This window comes from Carlito syrichta, unplaced genomic scaffold, assembly GCF_000164805.1.
Source record: "Carlito syrichta isolate Samal-C Ts95f unplaced genomic scaffold, Tarsius_syrichta-2.0.1 Scaffold306713, whole genome shotgun sequence".
Lineage (NCBI taxonomy): Eukaryota > Metazoa > Chordata > Mammalia > Primates > Tarsiidae > Carlito > Carlito syrichta.
In genome coordinates, this window is record NW_007250809.1 from 111,842 (window position 1) to 130,636 (window position 18,795).

Genomic DNA, 18,795 nt, shown 5'->3' on the forward strand with positions numbered 1-18,795 from the left:
TTCAGAGTTGAGACTTTTTAAATCTTTACCCTCTCAGAATGCTCCTACCACTGTGCAAGTCCAGACTAGACTACTGAACAACGAGAGAGCTCAGACAACAAACAGCACCAAGGTTCCAGACACGTGAGTGAGAGCATCTCAGCGCCCCCAGCCCCATTTGAGCCGCCAATGACTATAGCCATGTAAGGGGTTCCATCTAAGCCCAATCAACTCATGAAATGACAAGAAATACACATTATGATTATTTAAAGCCTCCAAACATTAGGGTGGTCTGTTATGTAGCAAAGGTTGGACATTATCCAAATAAATTCTGCTATAAAATATAATGAGTATAAAAATCAACTTAAGAGCAAACCATAAGAAAGATAATATTATAAAAAGAGCCCTGACCCAAGGGGCAGGAGGAACTCTGTTTTAGTCTGGGAATATAATTAATGGCACAATCTGAAGGAAGTACTTAACCTCTCTGAGCTTTATTCTCTTTCTGCAAAGTGGTGTTGAGCAAGATGTTGGTCATGATTCTTTTCATTAATAGATATGAATGCTATGTGTGATTCTAACATATATTTCTAAGACTTAGAAAACAGCTGTAATGTTAATTCTCTTTACAAAGCACTAGAAATTTTCACTTTCCCCCTAAAGCCATATAACCGCATACACATAAAAAAGTTATCTTCCTCCCCTTACCTCACTGCTTCAGCATTCCAGAAAATGTATCTGTATATTCTCCTAATACTCTCTCCGTGCCCCAGTTATCACTATATTTCTCTTTTATACACAAAATTCCTCCAGAGAGTTCTGTTTACTCACAATCTCCAATTCCTCTCCTCTCACTGTCTCTTGAACCTATTCCAATGAGGTCATTTTTTGTCACCATTCACTGAGACAATTTTCTGTGTTCAACAATAGTCTCCATTTTGTTTAACTTAATGGTCAAGTCTTAGTCCTCATATTACCTGACCTATGAACATGTGACATAACTGATCATTCCTTTTTGTTTTATTCTGAAATACACAGAAAACACATAAGATGCATATTTAAAGTTTAGTTATAAGCAAATATATCCAGATGAAGAAATGGAGCATTACCAGGACCCCATAAGCCTCTCCCTCCTTCCATCCCCAAAAGTAGCCACCATCCTGATATCTGTGATGATGATTTTTCTTTTCTTTTCTTTTCTTTTTTTTTTGAGTTGGAGTCTCACTCTGTCACCCAGGCTAGAGTGCAGTGGTATGCTCACGGCCACCCCAGCGTTGACCTGCTGGGCTCCGGCGATCCTTTTGCCTCAGCCTTCCAAGTAGCTGGAGCTACAGGTGCGCGCTACCATGCCTGGCTAATTTTTTTAAATTTTATTTTATTGTAGAGACGAGCTCTTGTCAAGTTACCCAGGCTGGTGATGAACCCACAGGCTCAGGCAATCCACGCGCCTCGGCCTCCCAAAGTGCTGGGATTACAGGCTGAGACACCAAGTCCAGCCGATGATTTCTTTTTTGATGGTTATACAAAGTAATGCATTTATAAGCAACATAGCTTAGTTTTGCCTCTTTTGTAACTTTATGCATACAACATGCATCTTCTTACATCCTCCAATACTTGTTATCAGGTTTTTAAACTTTCGTCAATATGCTGCGTGTGTAAAGGCACCTCACTGTGTATTTAATGTGCAACTGCCTTAAGAGATTAAACATTCTTTTTCATATATTTAGTAATCATATCGATTTCCTCTGTTGTAAAGTGGCTATTTAAGTCTTTTCCCACTTCTTTATTGGGTTGTGTGTCTTTAAAATTGATTTGTAGATCTTTATATTCTGAATACTATAGCACATCATCAAATCTATATGACCAACAGCTTCTAAAGTATACGATTACAAGAAAGAAAAAAAAAGCCGGGCTCCGTGGCTCAGCCTGTAATCCTGCGCCTTTCGGAGGCTGAGGTGAGTGTACTGCCTGATCCCGTGGGTTCGAGACCTGCCTGGGCAACTTGGCGAGACCTCATCTCTACAATAAATCAAATATTAGCCAGGTGTGGTAGTGAACGCCTGTAGTTCCAGCTACTTGGAAGGCTGAGGCAGAAGGATCACCAGAGCCCAGCATCGAGGCTGTGGTGGCCGGGAGCGGCCACTGCACTCCAGTCTGGGCGACAGAGTGAGACTCCAACTCAAAAAAAAAAAAAAAAAAGAAAGAAAGAAAAAAAACCTGGCAATTATAACTGAAAGATTCCGTCTATTGAAGATGCATCCCATTTGTAGAGATGATTTAAAAAACTGTTGTAGTACTGATGAAGTACTCTAGTCCTTTATCAGACATATGTGTTGCAAATGGGGCATTTCTGTGACACATGCTTTCTTGAAACAGTACTTGCTGCAAAATCGTGCATCAAAAGCAATAGAGACTATGAAAAAAATAGGGTCAGGGCTAACCTCTTAAAACCTTTGCAATCTTGAAACCAGAACACTAACAAAATCAATAGCAATCATTATTTAAAATATTAATCTAGTTTAAAAGACATGCTAAATTCTTAACTCAAAAAAACTAGAGTAAATACAATCCTCTGTCATTTAAAAAATGAAAAGTTAGCTCGATAGAAAGTGGTATAAGGAAGGGTTGAGGCTACTAAATACTGAAGACAGGGCAAATTGTGCAATAAAGAATTTTAAGACAGAGCAATGGTCAAACTGAGAAAAGAGGTCAAACTGAGGTGAATGGGTATCATGTGTACCACCATACTATTCCTCAGCTGCAACATTCAATTGTGTTCATTTATTCTGTTTACTTGCTGCTACCTGATGATACAAAACATTTTCATCAGCTTGCTGAGGAAAATGGCGTAAGAACTAATTAACTTCAGTTAAATTGGCATCATTCTCCTACATATCTGTCAATCACACATGAACTTATTTGCATTGTAGAAACAAATGTAGCAGAACAGACAGTATCTTCTCCCACTCGGATTTTCCTTTCACTTTTTAAAAACTGGTATTCTGATGACAGAGGTTCTTAATGTTAATGTAGTTAAACTTATTAATCTTTTCCTTTATGGCTAATAGTTTTTGTACCTAGTTGAAGAAATCCTTTTTTTTTTTTGAGTTGGAGTCTCACTTTGTCACCCAGACTGGAGTGCAGTGGCACGCTCCCAGCCACCACAGCCTCGCCCTGCTGGGATCCGGTGATCCTTCCGCCTCAGCCCACACCCGGCTAATTTTTGATTTATTGTAGAGACGAGGTCTCACCAAGTTGCCCAGGTGGGTCTCGAACCCGCGGGCTCAGGCAATTCACTTGCCTCGGCCTCCCAAAGTGCTAGAATTACAGGCTGAGCCACTGAGCCTGGCCGAAAAAATCCTTTTTAAAGGTCAAAATGATTTGTTGAAAAGTCAATTATATTCCCTACTGATCAGTCACAATACTTCTACTATAGAAACATCTATCTAAGACTGGGTATCTACTTCTGGGATTTCTACTATATTCCACTTACCTACCGACCATTCCGGTACCATTATCAGTGCTATAATTATTAGATGGCCATGATAAATCTTGATATATAGTACAGCAAGTCCATCTAGCTTGTTTTTTTCTATTCATGGCTTTCTATATAAATTCTGAAATCAGGGCCCAGTGCAGTGGTTCCCACCTGTAATCCCAGCACTTTGAGAAGTAGAGGTGAGAGGACTGTCTGAGCCCAGGGATTTAAGACCAGCCTGATAAACTTGGTGAGACCTCACCTCTACAATAAATAAAAAAATTATCCAGATAGGACGGTGTCCACCTGTACTTATGGCTACTTGAAAGGCTGAGGCAGAAGGATCATCTGAGCCAAGCAGGTCAAAGTTGTAGTAACCGTGAATGTGCCACTGCACTCCAGCTTGGGTGACAAAGTAAGACTCTGACTCAAAAAAAAAAAAGGCCATTGCTTTGTTAAACTCTGGTGCACCCATGTGGCTTTTTGAGCTATGGCTGCCATGTTTCCTAGCGTTGGCCCCTCCCCTACTTTGGGGAGGTGAAGCTCTTCCTTCTCTCTAATTTACTTTCTAAAAAACTATATTTTCTAATCTTAAAAAAAAAAATTCTGGAATCAGATAAACAGGCTAAAATGACTGAAATTTTTACAAAATTAGATGGACTCTACTAATTAATTTGAGAATTGATACCTTCACCACACTGAGGCTTTAATTCATGAGCAAGAAATCTGTCAATATAGTCACATCTTCTTTAGTGTCCCTTACTTTTACTCAATAGTGCTCTTACACTTCTTTAGAGGTTAGTTTCCAGATATTTCAAATATTTAAATGCTACTATAAATAATATCTTTTTGTAAACTTTCATTTTCTAATTGTTTCTAATTTAATTCTAATTGTTGAAGATGTAATTTACCTACAAGAGTGCACTAATTGTAATAGTACAATTCTATGAGTTTTGGAAACTATCACCCCAAAACGTTTCATTGGACCCCTTGGCAATCCCCCACCCTGCAGCAGCTACTGACTTACTGTCTCTATAGTTCTGCCATAAGTAGAATCTCATATAAATGGAATTATACATTAATTTGATTCCAGTAGTTGTTTGTGCCTTGCTTCTTTAAGTTAGCATGCTACTTCTGAGATTTACTCATGTTATTCAAATTTTTTTACATATAAGATCATGTCATCTGTCAACAGAGATCATTTAATTCTTTTTTCTAACTTGGTGCCTTTTATTTCTTTTTCTTGTTTATTCTGGCTAGAATTTCTAGTACCCTGTTGCATATTAGTGGCAAGAGTGGGCATCCTTGCCTTGTTGCCTGATCTTGGAGGAAAAGCTTTCAGTCTTTCCCTATTTAGTAGAATATTAGCTGTGGACTTTTCATATATAGCTTTTATTATGTTGAGATAGTTTCCTACTACTCAGCTTGTTGAGTATTTTTAATAATGAAAGGATACTAAGTTTTGTTAAAGGATCTTTCTGCATTGATTAATTGATTAAGATGTTAATGTGGTGTACTATATTGATTGATTCATGTATGTTGAACCATCCTTGAATTCTAGGCATAAATCCCACCTGGTTATAAAATGTCATGATTCTTTAATTAAGTCTTCTCTCTCTCTTTTTTTCTTAGTTTAGCTAAGGGTTTGTCAATTTCATTGATCACTTCAGAAAATCAATTGATTTTTTTCCCCTTGTTTTTCTGCTCTCTATTCAATTTACCTCTATACTAATCCTTATTATTTTCTTCTGCTGACTTTGGGTTTAGTTTGCTATTTTTTTAATTACTTAAGGTGTAAAATCAGGTTGTTGATTTGAGATTTTTCTTCTTTTTTAATGTAAGTGTTTACTGCTATTAACTTCCCTCTTACTACTACCTTCACTTCATCCCATAAGTTTTGGTATAGTGTATCTTCATTTCTATTTGTCTCTAGATATTTTCTAAATTCTCTTATGCTTTCTCCTTTGACTCACTGGTTAAGAGCACATAGCTTAATTTCCATATATTTGTGGATTTTTCCTATTTTTCATCTGCTATTCATTTTAGTTTAATTCCATTATGGTAAGAAAAGATATTTTGCATAATTTAAATCTTAAATTTATTAAGTCTTGTTTTTCAGTCTAACATGGTTTGTTATGGAGAATGTTCCCTGTATGCTTGATAAGAACCCATAGTTTGCTGTTATTGGACGGAATGGTCTGTACATCTGTTAGATTCATTTGGTCTATAATGGTTTTCAAGTTCTCTGTTTCCCCATTGACCTTTTGTCTTGTTCTATTAAATTTCCTTTTATTGCTGACTGCCATTCTATTGTATAGGTATAACAAAATCTGATTATTCATTCATCAATAATGGACATTTGGGCTGTTTCCAAATTTGAGTTATTATAAATAAAACTGCTATGAACTTACAAGTCTTTGGCCAGACATATATTTAACATTTATGTTGAGTTAATAACTAGGAATGAAATTGCTGGAGAATATAGTAAGTATATGTTTAAATTTATAAGAAAATGTCACATTATTTTTCAAAGTAAATGTACCATTTTGCATTCCCACCAGCAATATATGAGAGCTACAGTTGATTTATATTAGTGTTTCTATAGTTGATTTATATTAGTGTTTCTATGTAACTGGTGTTTCTCAGTTAGCTTATTTTTTCTATAGCACCCTGAAAAATCAGTTAATAGAGGAAATGAGAAAAAAGTATTATGGCTCCCCTGCATGAATTAAAGCATAATAATTTGAAATAGAGACATTTCTGGTTTAAGAAACTGACTGATATCAACTGAAAGCAAAAGCAGAGAACACTGAAAAGTAGGATCAAAAGTCAAGGCTGATATTTCCAGAAACCAGAACAGAAGCATGTGGGAGAGCAGCAGTCATGATATACTCAAGTCAGTGTTACTTGCAACTATTCCCAAGTTGTAAGTGTGTACTTGTGACCCTATATGCTAATGGTGGGTCTTTCTTACCAAAACAATATTAATAAGATTATATGTGTATTATAGTTTATATAAATCCCATAAATGGTGTTTTCATAAATAATAAGTTTGGAGGCTAAATAAGACCTTAAATTGGCGGTTTCAATACATGATTCTTTGTAATGCTATTAGCCATGCTAGGAGAGATGAATGTTGTGTTATTTGAATACTATCCAAAAATATTTTCTGGTATTTTTCCCTCTTTGAGCTTCAGTGCTTTGTAAATACTTTAACTGAAGAAATGCAAAGAGAAGAAGTGAATGCTCTTCTGAAAAACTCCAACATGAAATCAGAAACTAAATCAGACATTATAAAAATGTAGATTTCAATGGTAAAATCAGTAGCAGATAAAATATTTTCATCATTAAAAAAGAAAATGAGATTATATGAAGCAACAAACATCATAATACCCAATTTGAAGATGCTTTCGGACACACTCTTAACAATTTGATGAATGTCAGTATACAATTAAATATATTTTTTCTATGTCTGGAATATCTATCATCAAAGATCAAGACCATCAGATAATGCTATTGACGCTTTGCGCTCTAACAACTCATTTTAGGAGAAAACAATTTAAATACTAAATATGTATGTGATTATCTTTCAAAATTTTACATGATTTTTATTTGGCATTTATTTTCTGTTAAAGTTTCTTTCTTTCAAGGGTTTTTTTTTTTTTTTTAATCAAATGTACCAGGCAGAGATCATTTTAAAACCATATTACAATCTTATTATAGTAATTCATAAAAAACAACAAACCATTTGATTTTATCTTGCCTTTTTTTTCTCTGCAAGCACTTGCCACATTCAGGAGAATCCATTCCACACCACAGGGTTTGTAGCCATTATTACTGTTCTAATAGTCAAGTACAGGAGTCATTTGGGCTCTGGTTCAATTTGGCACTTCTTCACAATTAACCATAGGTGATATTGTGATTAAATTGTGATGCCCCAGTTTGTCATGAGTCATGCGTGTATTACTTCCCATTGGAAAAAAATCTGGCATTGTGCACAATACTAAGAACACAACAAAACCAATCCTGAAATCCCTTTTTGGATGGTCTGTCCCTAGGACCACTACTGGTACTAGTCAGGATCCACACAGGATAGAGAAACCACATGGTCACTTGAACAGTGAAGGCTTAATATACAGAATTATTAAGTATTTATGGGGAATTAATTAGGTGGGAATAAGCATGAACTCTAAAGAATATCACCCTAAAGCTGAGGGAGAATACCCAAGTAAGGAACAAACTTGGAAGTGAAGGAGTCTCCCAAAGTCTGGGATTCAGACCTCATTGAAAATAATGTGATAACAGTCCAGTGGATGGTGGAGACTTTTGCTGGGTTGCCTGGGGACAGAGCTGGTTCACAGTCAGTGGGTCAAGTATGGAATCAGGGACCTGCCTAGAGTACCAAGGAGATTCACCAGCAAGCTGCCTATGGTTGTGGGTAGGACCCTAGCTGCACTCATGAGAAACCCACAGGAAAACTGGTTTGCAAGGGATTTGCTGAAATCTGGGGGCCAGCAGCGGTATCCATAGAACTTTTCAGCAAATCGCTAGGAAGTCAGCTGGTGCACTAGTGGTATTCATGAAACTACCCAAGAGGCTGTTGCAGAACTTGCTGCTGGGAAGCCGCCCATAAATGTGCCACCGAACTTGCCACTGGGAAGCAGACTGTTAAGATACTACTGAAACTTACTGGGTGCCTTTTTGCACAGCAGGAGCAAAAAAGAAAAAGACAAACCAGAACCAGGATAAGAAGTCTCTTCTTTCTCCAGTTTCTTTCCCATGCTGTCTACTGACAAAACTTAACATTGTGCCAGTAGACAGGAGAGAAATGTTATCACAAGTATCACAAGCAAGCAAAAGAGTAGATTTGAAGTCAATGAGTAATAAATAACAAACTACTTTTTCTGAGAGATTCTATCATGAATGGGAGTTAAATTTTGTCAAATGATTTTACTTCACCAACTGATTCTTTGGTTTTTTTTCTAGTCTATTACTATATTAACTTTCAAATGTTATACCAGTCTTGCATTCTTGAGACAAACCCTACTTGATGATAACGTATTCTCTCTGTACATATTGCCATATGTTGACTTGCTAAAATATTTTTTAAAAATTTTGAGTGTATATTCATAAAAAATTTTATTCTAATATTTTCTTTTAATGTTTTTGTCTGGTTTTAGAATCAGAATAACGTTCAGATCACAGAGCAAGTTGGGAAGTACTCCCTCCTCTATTTTCTGGAAGAGTCTGTGTAGAATTGGTATTATTTCTTTCTTAATAGTTTGGAACAATTTACCAGTACCATCTGAGCCTAAAGTTTTCTTTATGAAAAAATCATAAACTACAAATTAAATTTCTTTAATAGAAAAAAGATTGTTCAGGTCATCTATTTCTTCTTCAGAAAGCATTGATGGTTTCTGTCCTTTAAGAAATCTGTCCATTTCATCTAAGTTGTTGATTTTGTTGGCATAAAGTTGTTCAGAATATTCCTTACTATACACTTAACATCTGCAAGATTTTTAGTGAACACTACCTCTCATTTCTGATAGTGTTAATTTGTGTTTTGTCTTTTTCTGAGCAATCTAGCTAGAAACTTTATCAATTTTATTGATCTCAAAGAAAACTGATTTTCTCTGTTTACTATATAATTGATTTCTGCTCTTTATTATTTCCTTCCTTCTGCTTAATTTGGGTTCACTCTGCTCTTTTTTATTTTTTTTTAATTCTTAACATAGAGTTTGAGATCATTGATCTGTCAATATTGTCAAGATGTCCATGCTACCCAAGGCAATCTACAGATTCAGTGCAATACCCATCAAATTGCCAACATCATTTTTCACAGACCTGAAAATGACAACACACAAATTCAAATGGAAACAAAAAAGAGTATGGATAGACAAAAAAATCCTCAGCAAAAGGAACAAAGTGGGAGGTATCATACTTCCAGACTTTAAGCTTTATTGCAAAGCTACAATAACCAAGACGGCATGGTATTGGTACAGGAGTGGGCACATAGACCAATGGAACAAGACAGAGATTCCAGAAGTAAAACAAAGTCTCTCAATCAACTCATCTTTGACAAAGCTACCGATAGTGATCATTGGGGAAAGGAGACCGTGTTTAGCAAATGGTGCTGGGAAAACTGGCTAACCACATGCAGAAGAACACCTATCACCATATACAAAAATCAATTCAAAATGTATCAAGGACCTAAATGTAAAGCTTCAAACTATAAGAATCCTAGAAGAAAACATAGGCAACACAATTCTAGAAGTCAGAGTGAGCAACAAATTTGTGACCAAGTCCCCAAAAGTTAATGCTACAAAAACTAAGATATACAGGTGGGACCTCATCAAACTGAAAAGCTTTTGCACTGCAAAAGAAATCATCAAGAGAGTAAAGAAACAATCTACAGAACGGAAAAAAAAAATTTGCAAATTATGAATCTGACAAAGGTCTAGCATCCAGGATCTACAAGGAACTCAAAATAAAGTAAGAGGAAAAAACCAAACAACCCCACTAAAAAGTAAGCAAAGGACATGAACAGACACTTATCAAAAGATTATATACAAGCAGGCAACAGACACATGAAAAAAAATGCTCAGCCTCACTAGTCATCAGAGAAATGCAAATCAAAACTACGAGATATCACCTAACTCCAGTAAGGATGGCTATCATTAATAAGTCAAAACACAACAGGTGCTACAGAGAAAAGGGAATGTTTCTACATTGTTGGTGAGAACATAAGCAAGTCTGGCCTCTATGGAAAGCAGTGTGGCAATTCCTAAAAGAACTAAAAACTGATCTTTCATACGATCCAGCAATCCCTCTCCTAGGAATATACCCAGAGAAACATAAATCGCTCTACCAAAAAGATACCAGCACACACTATTCACAATAGCAAAAACATGGAGCCAACCCTGTTGCCCATTGAAAGTGGACTAGATAAAGAAAATGTACATATACACATATACATGACTGAGTATTACACAGCCAAAAAAACAAATTAATGGCCTTCACAGCAACTTGGATGCAACTGGAGACCGTCATACTATATGAACTATCACAGAAACAAAGAATTGAATACCACATGTTCTCACTCATAAGTGGGCCCTGATCACTAATCACATTAGCACAGGGTGTTATCAGTAGTCGTTGGGCACTGCTAGAAGAGGAAGAGAGGCTGGAGGGTACATGACAGCACAAAGTGTACCTTAACCGCTACCAGGGGAGTGAGGGCACCTAGAAGCCCAAATTTCACCTGCATGGAGACTACTTGTGTAGCAAATCCTCACTTGTACCCCACAACTTTATAATAAATAATTTTTTTTGAGTTGGGAGTCTCACTCCATTGCCCAGGCTGGAGTGCAGTGGCATGCTCATTGCCACCCCAGTATCAACCTGCTGGGCTCAGGCGACCCTTCCACCTCAGCCTTCCAAGTAGCCAGAACTACAGGCGTGTACTACCACGACTGGTTAATTTTTTGATATATTGTAGAGATGAGGTCTTGCCAAGTTGCCCAGGCTGTTCTTGAACCCATGGGCTCAGGCAATCCCCTCACCTAGGCCTCCCAAAGTGCTGGGATTACAGGCTTGAGCCACCGTGCCTGGCCAATAAATACAATTTTAAAGAAAGAAGTTGAGATCATTGATTGGAGATCTTCATTGTCTTCTAATATGTTTGATACTGTAAGTTTTCACCTAAACATTATTCAGCTATATTCTACAAATTTCCATATATGTGTTTGATATGTTGATAAGTGTAATATTTTGTAATTTCTCTAGTGACTTATTCTTTGGCTCACAGGTTATTTAGAAGTATGCTATTTAATTTCCAAATATCTGTTAATAATTTCTTTTCAGTTCTATTGCCCTGGTATCATTTCCCTTCTACCTGAAGAATTTCCCTTAATATTTCTTACACAAGTCTGCTGCTGAGTAGTTCCCTAACCACTTTTTTTTTTTTTTGTCTAAAAAATTCTTTATTTTGTTTTCAGTTTTGAAGGATATCCTTGTTGTATATAGAAATCTAGACTGGTGCCAGGCATGGTGGCTCATGCCTATAATCCCAGCACTTTGGGATTTGCTTGAGCTCAGGAGTTCAAGACCAGCCTGCGCGATGTAGTGAGACCCTGTCTATACAAAAGAATCAAAAAAAATTAGCTGAACGTGGTGGCAAGTGCCTATGGTCCCAGCTACTCGGGAGGCTAAGATGGGAGTATCAAGTGAGTCCAGGAGGCTGAGGCTGCATTAACATAGGATCTCACCACTGCACTCCAGCCTGAGTGACAGAGTAAGACCCTGTCTCTCAAACAAAAAAAAGAAAGAAAAGGAATCTATGTTGGCATTTGTTTTCTTGCAGCATGTGAAAGATGTCATTTGATGGACTCTGTTTCTGTAGATAAGTCTACACTCATTCTTTGTTCCCTTCCACCTACTATATCTTTTTTTTTTTTTTCTGTCTGCCTTTTGCATTTCTTTTTTCTTTTTTCACTAATTTTTTAAGAGATGGGTTCTCACTATGTTGCCCAGGCTGGACCTGGGCTCCAACAATCCTCCTGCCTTGGCCTCCCATGTAACTGGGACTACAGGTATATGTCACTGTACTTGACATCATTTTCTTTATCACTGGTTACCTGCAATTGGATTTTGATGTGCCTGGGTATGGTTCTATGTTTCTTCTGCTTGGTGTCTGTTGAACTTCTTTCTTTGATCTATGGGTTTATAGTTTCCACCAAATTTGGAAAGATTTCAGAAATACTATTTCTTCAAGTATTTTTTTCTGCTTTCCTCACTTTGGCTTGATATTTTTCCATAGTTCAATATAAATGCACAATTGTTCTGTTCTGCCTATGTTTCAATGACTGAAAACAGCTGCTACATGTATCTTGTCCAATTTCTGGTTGTTTACAAGAGAGTAAATCCAGTACTAGTTACGGTATTGGTACTTCATTGCAGAAGCAGAAATTTTCTCTCTCTCTTTCTCTCTTTCGCGCGCGCGCGCACACACACATTTGCTCAAAAAAAAAGGGTCACTCTTTCAGTCTTTTTCTTCTCTATGCTTCAGTTTGATGAGTTGATATTGCTATGTGTTCAAGTTTACTGATTTTATTCTTTTATTTTTTTATATGATCTTTTCTTCTATAATTTTTACACTGCTGTTAAGTGGATTCAGTGAATTTTTAAAGTTCCACTTAGTTCTTTTTTATATATTTCATTTTCTCTTAATTATGTTGATACTGCCCTTTATATTCTTGGGCATATTTATAATAACTCCAAAATTCCTGGTATAATAATGCTATCATCTGTGTCATTTCTGTTTCTTTATTCTATCAGCTGATTTTTCTTTTGATTATGGGTCACGTTTTCCTGTTTTGCATGTCTAGTAATTTTTTATTAAATCCTGGACATTGTGAATACTGTTATTCAGTCTCTCCATTGTTGTCTTCCTTTAAGAAGTGTTGATTCCTTCCTTACCTCCCTTTTTGTCTCCTCCCCCTTCTCCCCTCCCCCCTTCTCTCCTTCCTTTCTAATAGTTAAGTTGCATGTATATCCATCCACTTGAGCCTTTGGGGGCTTGCTTAATTAATCTTTGTTAAAGTAGGCCTAAAGGAGCTTAATCTATGGCTATTTTAGCCCTGCTAGTAAGGCAGGACCCTTATGGGATTTCTCCACTCATGCTGATTAGAACTTAAGTGTCTCCTTGCCCTGTGTAAGCTCTGGGAATTGTTAACCTGACAGTTCCCTGAGAGTTTTTTTATCTGGCCTTGTGAAGTCTAGCCCTATACATTATCAGCTTAGTATTCAGCAACAGACTAAAGAAGGTGCCCTTGCAGATTGCTTAACTCTTTTTCTTCACAGTGTTCTCTTCTCTGACACTCTGTCCTGCAAATTCCAGACACCTCAAACTTCTTGAATTCAGATTTTTGTCCTCACAAATTTGGGTCCACTATACTCTGCCTGGGTTCTCCCTTCCTATACTGTGGTCTAGAGAGTGCATCTACATAGCAAGTTGAAGAAATTATAGGATTCCTTTGTGTGTAGTCTCCTTTTTTTTTTTTTAAGGGGTCATAATCCTGTTCTACCTACAATCCAGTATCTATCAACAGCAGTGTCTCCCTCTCTCCCTCTCTTTTGTCATTCAAATTGCGTTCGATTTTTTTTTTTGGTCAGTGAGCACTCCTTCTAGATGGCTTCTATTTCCTTTTGACATGTTTCTATATATTATTTTTTTTTTTTTTTTTTTTTGAGTTGGGAGTCTCACTCTGTCACCCAGACTGGAGTGCAGTGGCCGCTCCCGACCACCGCAGCCTCGACCTGCTGGGCTCCGGCGATCCTTCTGCCTCAGCCTTCCAAGTAGCCGGAATTACAGGCGCGCACTACCATGCCCAGCTGATTTTTTTGATTTGTTGTAGAGATGAGGTCTCGCTGCCCAGGCGGGTCTCGAACCCGCGGGATCAGGCAATCCATTCACCTCAGCCTCCCAAAGGTGCAGGATTACAGGCTGAGCCACCGAGCCCGCCTGTTTCTATACTTTTTAAAGCATTTATATACTTTCTGGTATACTTAGATGTTCCAAAGCTCATCTTATACTTTCCTCGCCCTAGACCTAAAATCAGAATTTTCTCCAAGATAGAATGATTTTTTAGAAAGAATGATATTTAGAGACCAGATGTGACCATTCAGTACACTAACTGCTACTGGTGTGTCATTGCTTCTAATTTCCTAGTGGGGCTGTTGGACACTTTAATTTTTGAGTTAAGTATAACAGGTTCTATGAAGATCTGAAAGAGCTGCAGCTTCTTGGACCCTATGAGCTAAAACTAAATAAACTTTAGCTCCTTTCTAGGACAAAACCTCACATTGAGGAAACTGCAAAACTGGGACAATAACAGTAAATTAAAAAGAAAATCCAAGTAAAAGTGGCAGAGGGCAGTAAAAAAGACGTATCTTAGAAAGTACAAGTACATATTTTCATTACCTTGTTTTAACAAAGGAAGAGGAAGCTCCAGAGCTAGGAAACTAAGAACGTTATCCTGAGATAAAAGGATAACCTCATGCAAGTAAGATACCAAGTTACTCAAAAGGGGATAAAAATTAGACTATTATCAAACTTTTTAAGAGCAATGCTTTATGCCAGAATACAGTAAGAAAATTGACTAACATATTTAAGATAGTCAAGGAAACAAAATATGAGCCAAAAATTGCATATCCATCCAAACATCAACATGTAAAGGCCACAAACTGCTAGGAGGATCCTGTGAGCCTTTCCTGGGAAATCTAGTAGAGAACAAGCTTTAGACAACCATAATTACTGGGGGAAAAAAACAAAACTACATCAGGACTGGTGGTTAGATTAAACATGAATTTACCCACAGAATAGACAGTAAATAGTAATTATAAAGGGGAGAGTACAATAATGTGACAGTAGTTTACGTTGTCAGTATAGATACAGCTTAACTTTAAAAAAGAAAAGCGTATGAATGAGGAAAGCTTATGCAGAGTAGAATAAGCTTACTGACTGATTACCTTATATATGTTTGTAGTAAAAAGATATTACTTCCAGTCAGATGATGGGGAAAAGGGAAGGAAGGACAAAGAAGAGATGACTTGATAATTTTAACATTAATCATAGGAGAAACAATAGCAAAAGGGGGGAAAGGGGAACAAAGAGCATAAAGGTAGCCATTCGAATAAAGACAAACATTTCTAAAAGGAGAGAAGTCAAATAAAACAGGCTACACAGTGAAAAGCTTTTTATGTAAAGACTTACATATGGTAAGACAGGAAAGTAAGACAGAACTGAGGCTAAGCAGATTGATCACAACAATAAATATAAGGAATGTCTGTAAAACAGAGATTCAGAAACTTTAAAAATAAAAAGATGGACAAAGATATGACAGAAAAAATACAAATCAGAAAAAAGGCAGGCCGGGCGCGGTAGCTCAAGCCTGTAATTCCAGCACTCTGGTAGGCCACGGTGAGAGGATTGCCTGAGCGCACGGGTTTGGGAAAAGCCTTGGCAACCTGGTGAGAACTCATCTCTACAATACATGGAAAAATTAGCTGGGCGTGGTAGCGTGCACCTATAGTTCCAACTACAACTACTTAGAAGGCTGAGGCAGAAGGATCTCCTGAGCCCAGCAGGTCAACACTGGGGTGGCCAAGAGTATGCCACTGCACTCTAGCCTCCTGGGCGACAGAGTGAGACTCCAACTCAAAAAAAAGGCAGGAGTTGCAATCCTGAAATCTGACATGGGAGACTTGCAGGAGGAGGAAATAATAGATAAGGAGTCCGATTTTAAAAGAAAAGATATTTTATACAATGCTAAAGAGCCTGAACTTTATCTTGCAGTCAATGGGAGTCTTTGAAGGCCAAACGAGAGATGGGTAAGAACCAGACGTGTACTGTAAAGGCGGACTGACTTGAGACATGAGAGCAGGGGATCCAGTCAGAATGGGTGAAAAGACAACCCTGCAGAAAGCCTGCTCTCAGTCAAGTACTTAACAGTCACATTCTCCTTTTAATTCTAATAACAACCATATAAGGCCAGTCTTGTTACTCTCATTTTACATCTGGAGATTCTGAGGCTCAGGGACTTCATGAAGTAGCTTGCCCAAATAAAGCAGCTCGTAAGATGTTAGTGTCACGATTCTGAACTCAATTTTAGCTAGGTGGAGGCTACAACATAATGTTATTTGTTTTCATTGTTTGTTAGTTTAAAGGAAAGAGAAGAAAAATGATCCAAGTAATACAGAGGGAGAGGTATTTAAAAAGCATAACGAGGGAGGCTTGTTGATAGATTGAACGTTGTAAAACATTAAACATCAAGAAAAAGAAATCAAGAATTCTACCTCAGCCTTCCAAGTAGCCGGAACTATGGGTGTGCGCTACCTCGCCTAGTTAATTTTTCCATATCTTGTAGAGATGAGGGCTTACCAAGTTGCCCAGGCAGTTCTCGAACCCATGGGCTCAGGCAATCCTTTCTCCTCGGCCTTCCAAAGTGCTGGGATTACTTGAACCACTGCGCCTGGCCTGCCTTTTTTCTAATTTGTATTTTTCTGTCATATCTTTTTCCTTTTTTTATTTTTAAAGTTTCTGAATCTCTTTGTTTTACAGACATTCCTTATATTTATTGATATGATCAATATGCTTTGCCTCAGTTCTGTCTTGCTTCCCTATTTTACCTTACCTATTTCATTAAGAATGCTAGTACCAAAAAAAAAAAAAAAAAAGAATGCTAGTACCCACAAGGAGTTACAAATATTTTGTAAAGGAAAACAAAGCTTTATATTGCTTTTACTTTTTCCCTAAACCTGCACTAACTAAAGTAAAAATTTAAGCATACTGTATATGACTTCTTGTTATGTGCTTTTTTTTTTTTTTTTTTTAAAGAGGCAGGATTTCACTCTGTCACCCTGGCTAGAGCACAGTGGCACAATCATAGCTCACTGCAGCCCCGAACTCCTGGGCTCAAGCGATCCTTTCACCTCAGCCTCTCCCAAGTAGCTAGGACTACAGGCAAGCATACTGTGCTGGCCAATTAGTTTTAATTTTTAAATTATTTTTAGACACAGGATCTCATTATGATGTGCAGGCTGGTCTCAAATTCTTGGCCTCAAGTGATTCTCCCATCTCAACCTTGCAAAAATGCTAAGACTACAGGCGTGAGCCACCCTACTTGGCCATGTGTTTTTTAAAAAGCACCATTAGTACAATAGCCAGGTTCTCTGAAAACTATTAGGACTGGGATAGATCCACCAACATCTAGATAAAAATTCAAAATGAATTTCCAGAAAGGAGGTAAAGCATGTTTCTTCTTTTTTACTTTTGTTTTTCACTGGGGAAGGGGCAAATTTTAAAACTAGTAATGTTCTAATAAAATACATGTTCTTGATGTGCAGGGCATTGTAAGCTATGTCTTCTTACTGCACAGGTTTCAGAAATTGATTTATAGGAATAAAATCTAATTAACAACATGTAAATATATGTTCTTAAATTCTATTCATCACTGTATTTGACAATATAGAATCTTCCAACTTTTCTACTTTTACAAACGTTCTGAAATTTTTCTCTTTATTCAATTTTTACTGCATTCTTGTCCTCAACTTAGTTTTCACAATTTCATGAGACACTCTACTGAATTCTACATGTTTAATTAGTTAAGTAAGGGTATTTCTGCCTCATTTCTTTTATTGCATCACACACTTACATGGAATGGTTCTCAAGTAGAGATTATCTCGGATCACTTGCTGCAGTTTGTGGTCAACTGATCCTTTTTGAAACTGAAGACTCAGGTAATGTCGCAAATCCTTATTAATGACTTTGCCTATAACAACAACAAAAAAAAACAGAAAATAAAACATATAATTGTTAGATGTCCAGTTAAATACAGAAGCTAGTGACTGAATATTCTTAAGCCATATAACTATAAATAGGAAAAAGTAATCAGAAATATTTTCCTAAAAAGAAGATAACTAACATCAAATTATTATAGGTACTATATTAAAATACATACCTGCAATATAACGTTGGTATAATTTTGCATGGGAGAATAGGGTAAAGGTACAAGTCAGAGAATGTAAAAAAATTCAAGGTAATTTCACTTAGTCCCAGGGCTTTAAATAACATCTATATAATGATGACTTCTAGATTCATATCTTATCTCCATCCCTGACTTATCTCTACCAAGTTCCAAACTCATCAAGTTCATCCATATACTTGTACATTGCAGATGTACTTAGAAATCAAATAAGCACCTCAAATTTCAGATAGCCAAAACATAACTCTTAATTCTCCCCTCCCCCACTGTTCTCCTCCCCCGTTTCCCCTGTACTATCAACCTATAGAACAATCCCCAAATCTAGGAGTCATCTTTGATTTCCCCTTTTCACTTCTATCCCCTAGATCCAATTCATTAACAATTTTTGTACGTTCTGCCTTCAAAACATATTCCACTTTTCTCCATTTAGGCCATCAGCCTAACTAAGCCACCAGCACTTCTCATCTGAAATTCTATACCAGCCTCCTCACGGGCATCCATTACTGCCTCCTTCCTGTCCCACCACTCACACACAGCCAGTGTGAGATTTAAAACATAAACCCGATAATTATTTATCTGCTTAGGACTCCTTCCCCCCCCCAATAACGTCTTGTTGTACTTGGAATAAAATAAAAACTGTCCAGGGCAGACAGAGAAGGCCCTACATGTTCTGGTTTCTGGCCATCTCTAACTCTAACTCGTTCACTCTTCCCCCTCTCAAACTATGCTCCATTGATGCTTGGCCATCTTTCTGATTGTGGAAAAGGCCAAACTGGCCCTACCTCAGGGTCTTCT

The 18,795-nt window shown here is 37.3% G+C and overlaps 1 protein-coding gene across 2 annotated transcripts in view; it reads right to left on the bottom strand.

Annotated features, from left to right (window-relative positions):
* The window catches only part of MAGI3 (membrane associated guanylate kinase, WW and PDZ domain containing 3), a 100,148-nt gene extending 82,359 nt beyond the window's left edge, over nucleotides 1–17,789 (bottom strand). For both annotated transcript variants that reach the window (XM_008063294.1, XM_021715139.1), the window contains exon 1: nucleotides 17,671–17,789. The gene's annotated coding sequence lies outside the window, so the exon portion shown is untranslated. The remainder of the gene's footprint in view (nucleotides 1–17,670) is intronic.
* Between the last annotated feature and the right edge of the window lie 1,006 nt (nucleotides 17,790–18,795).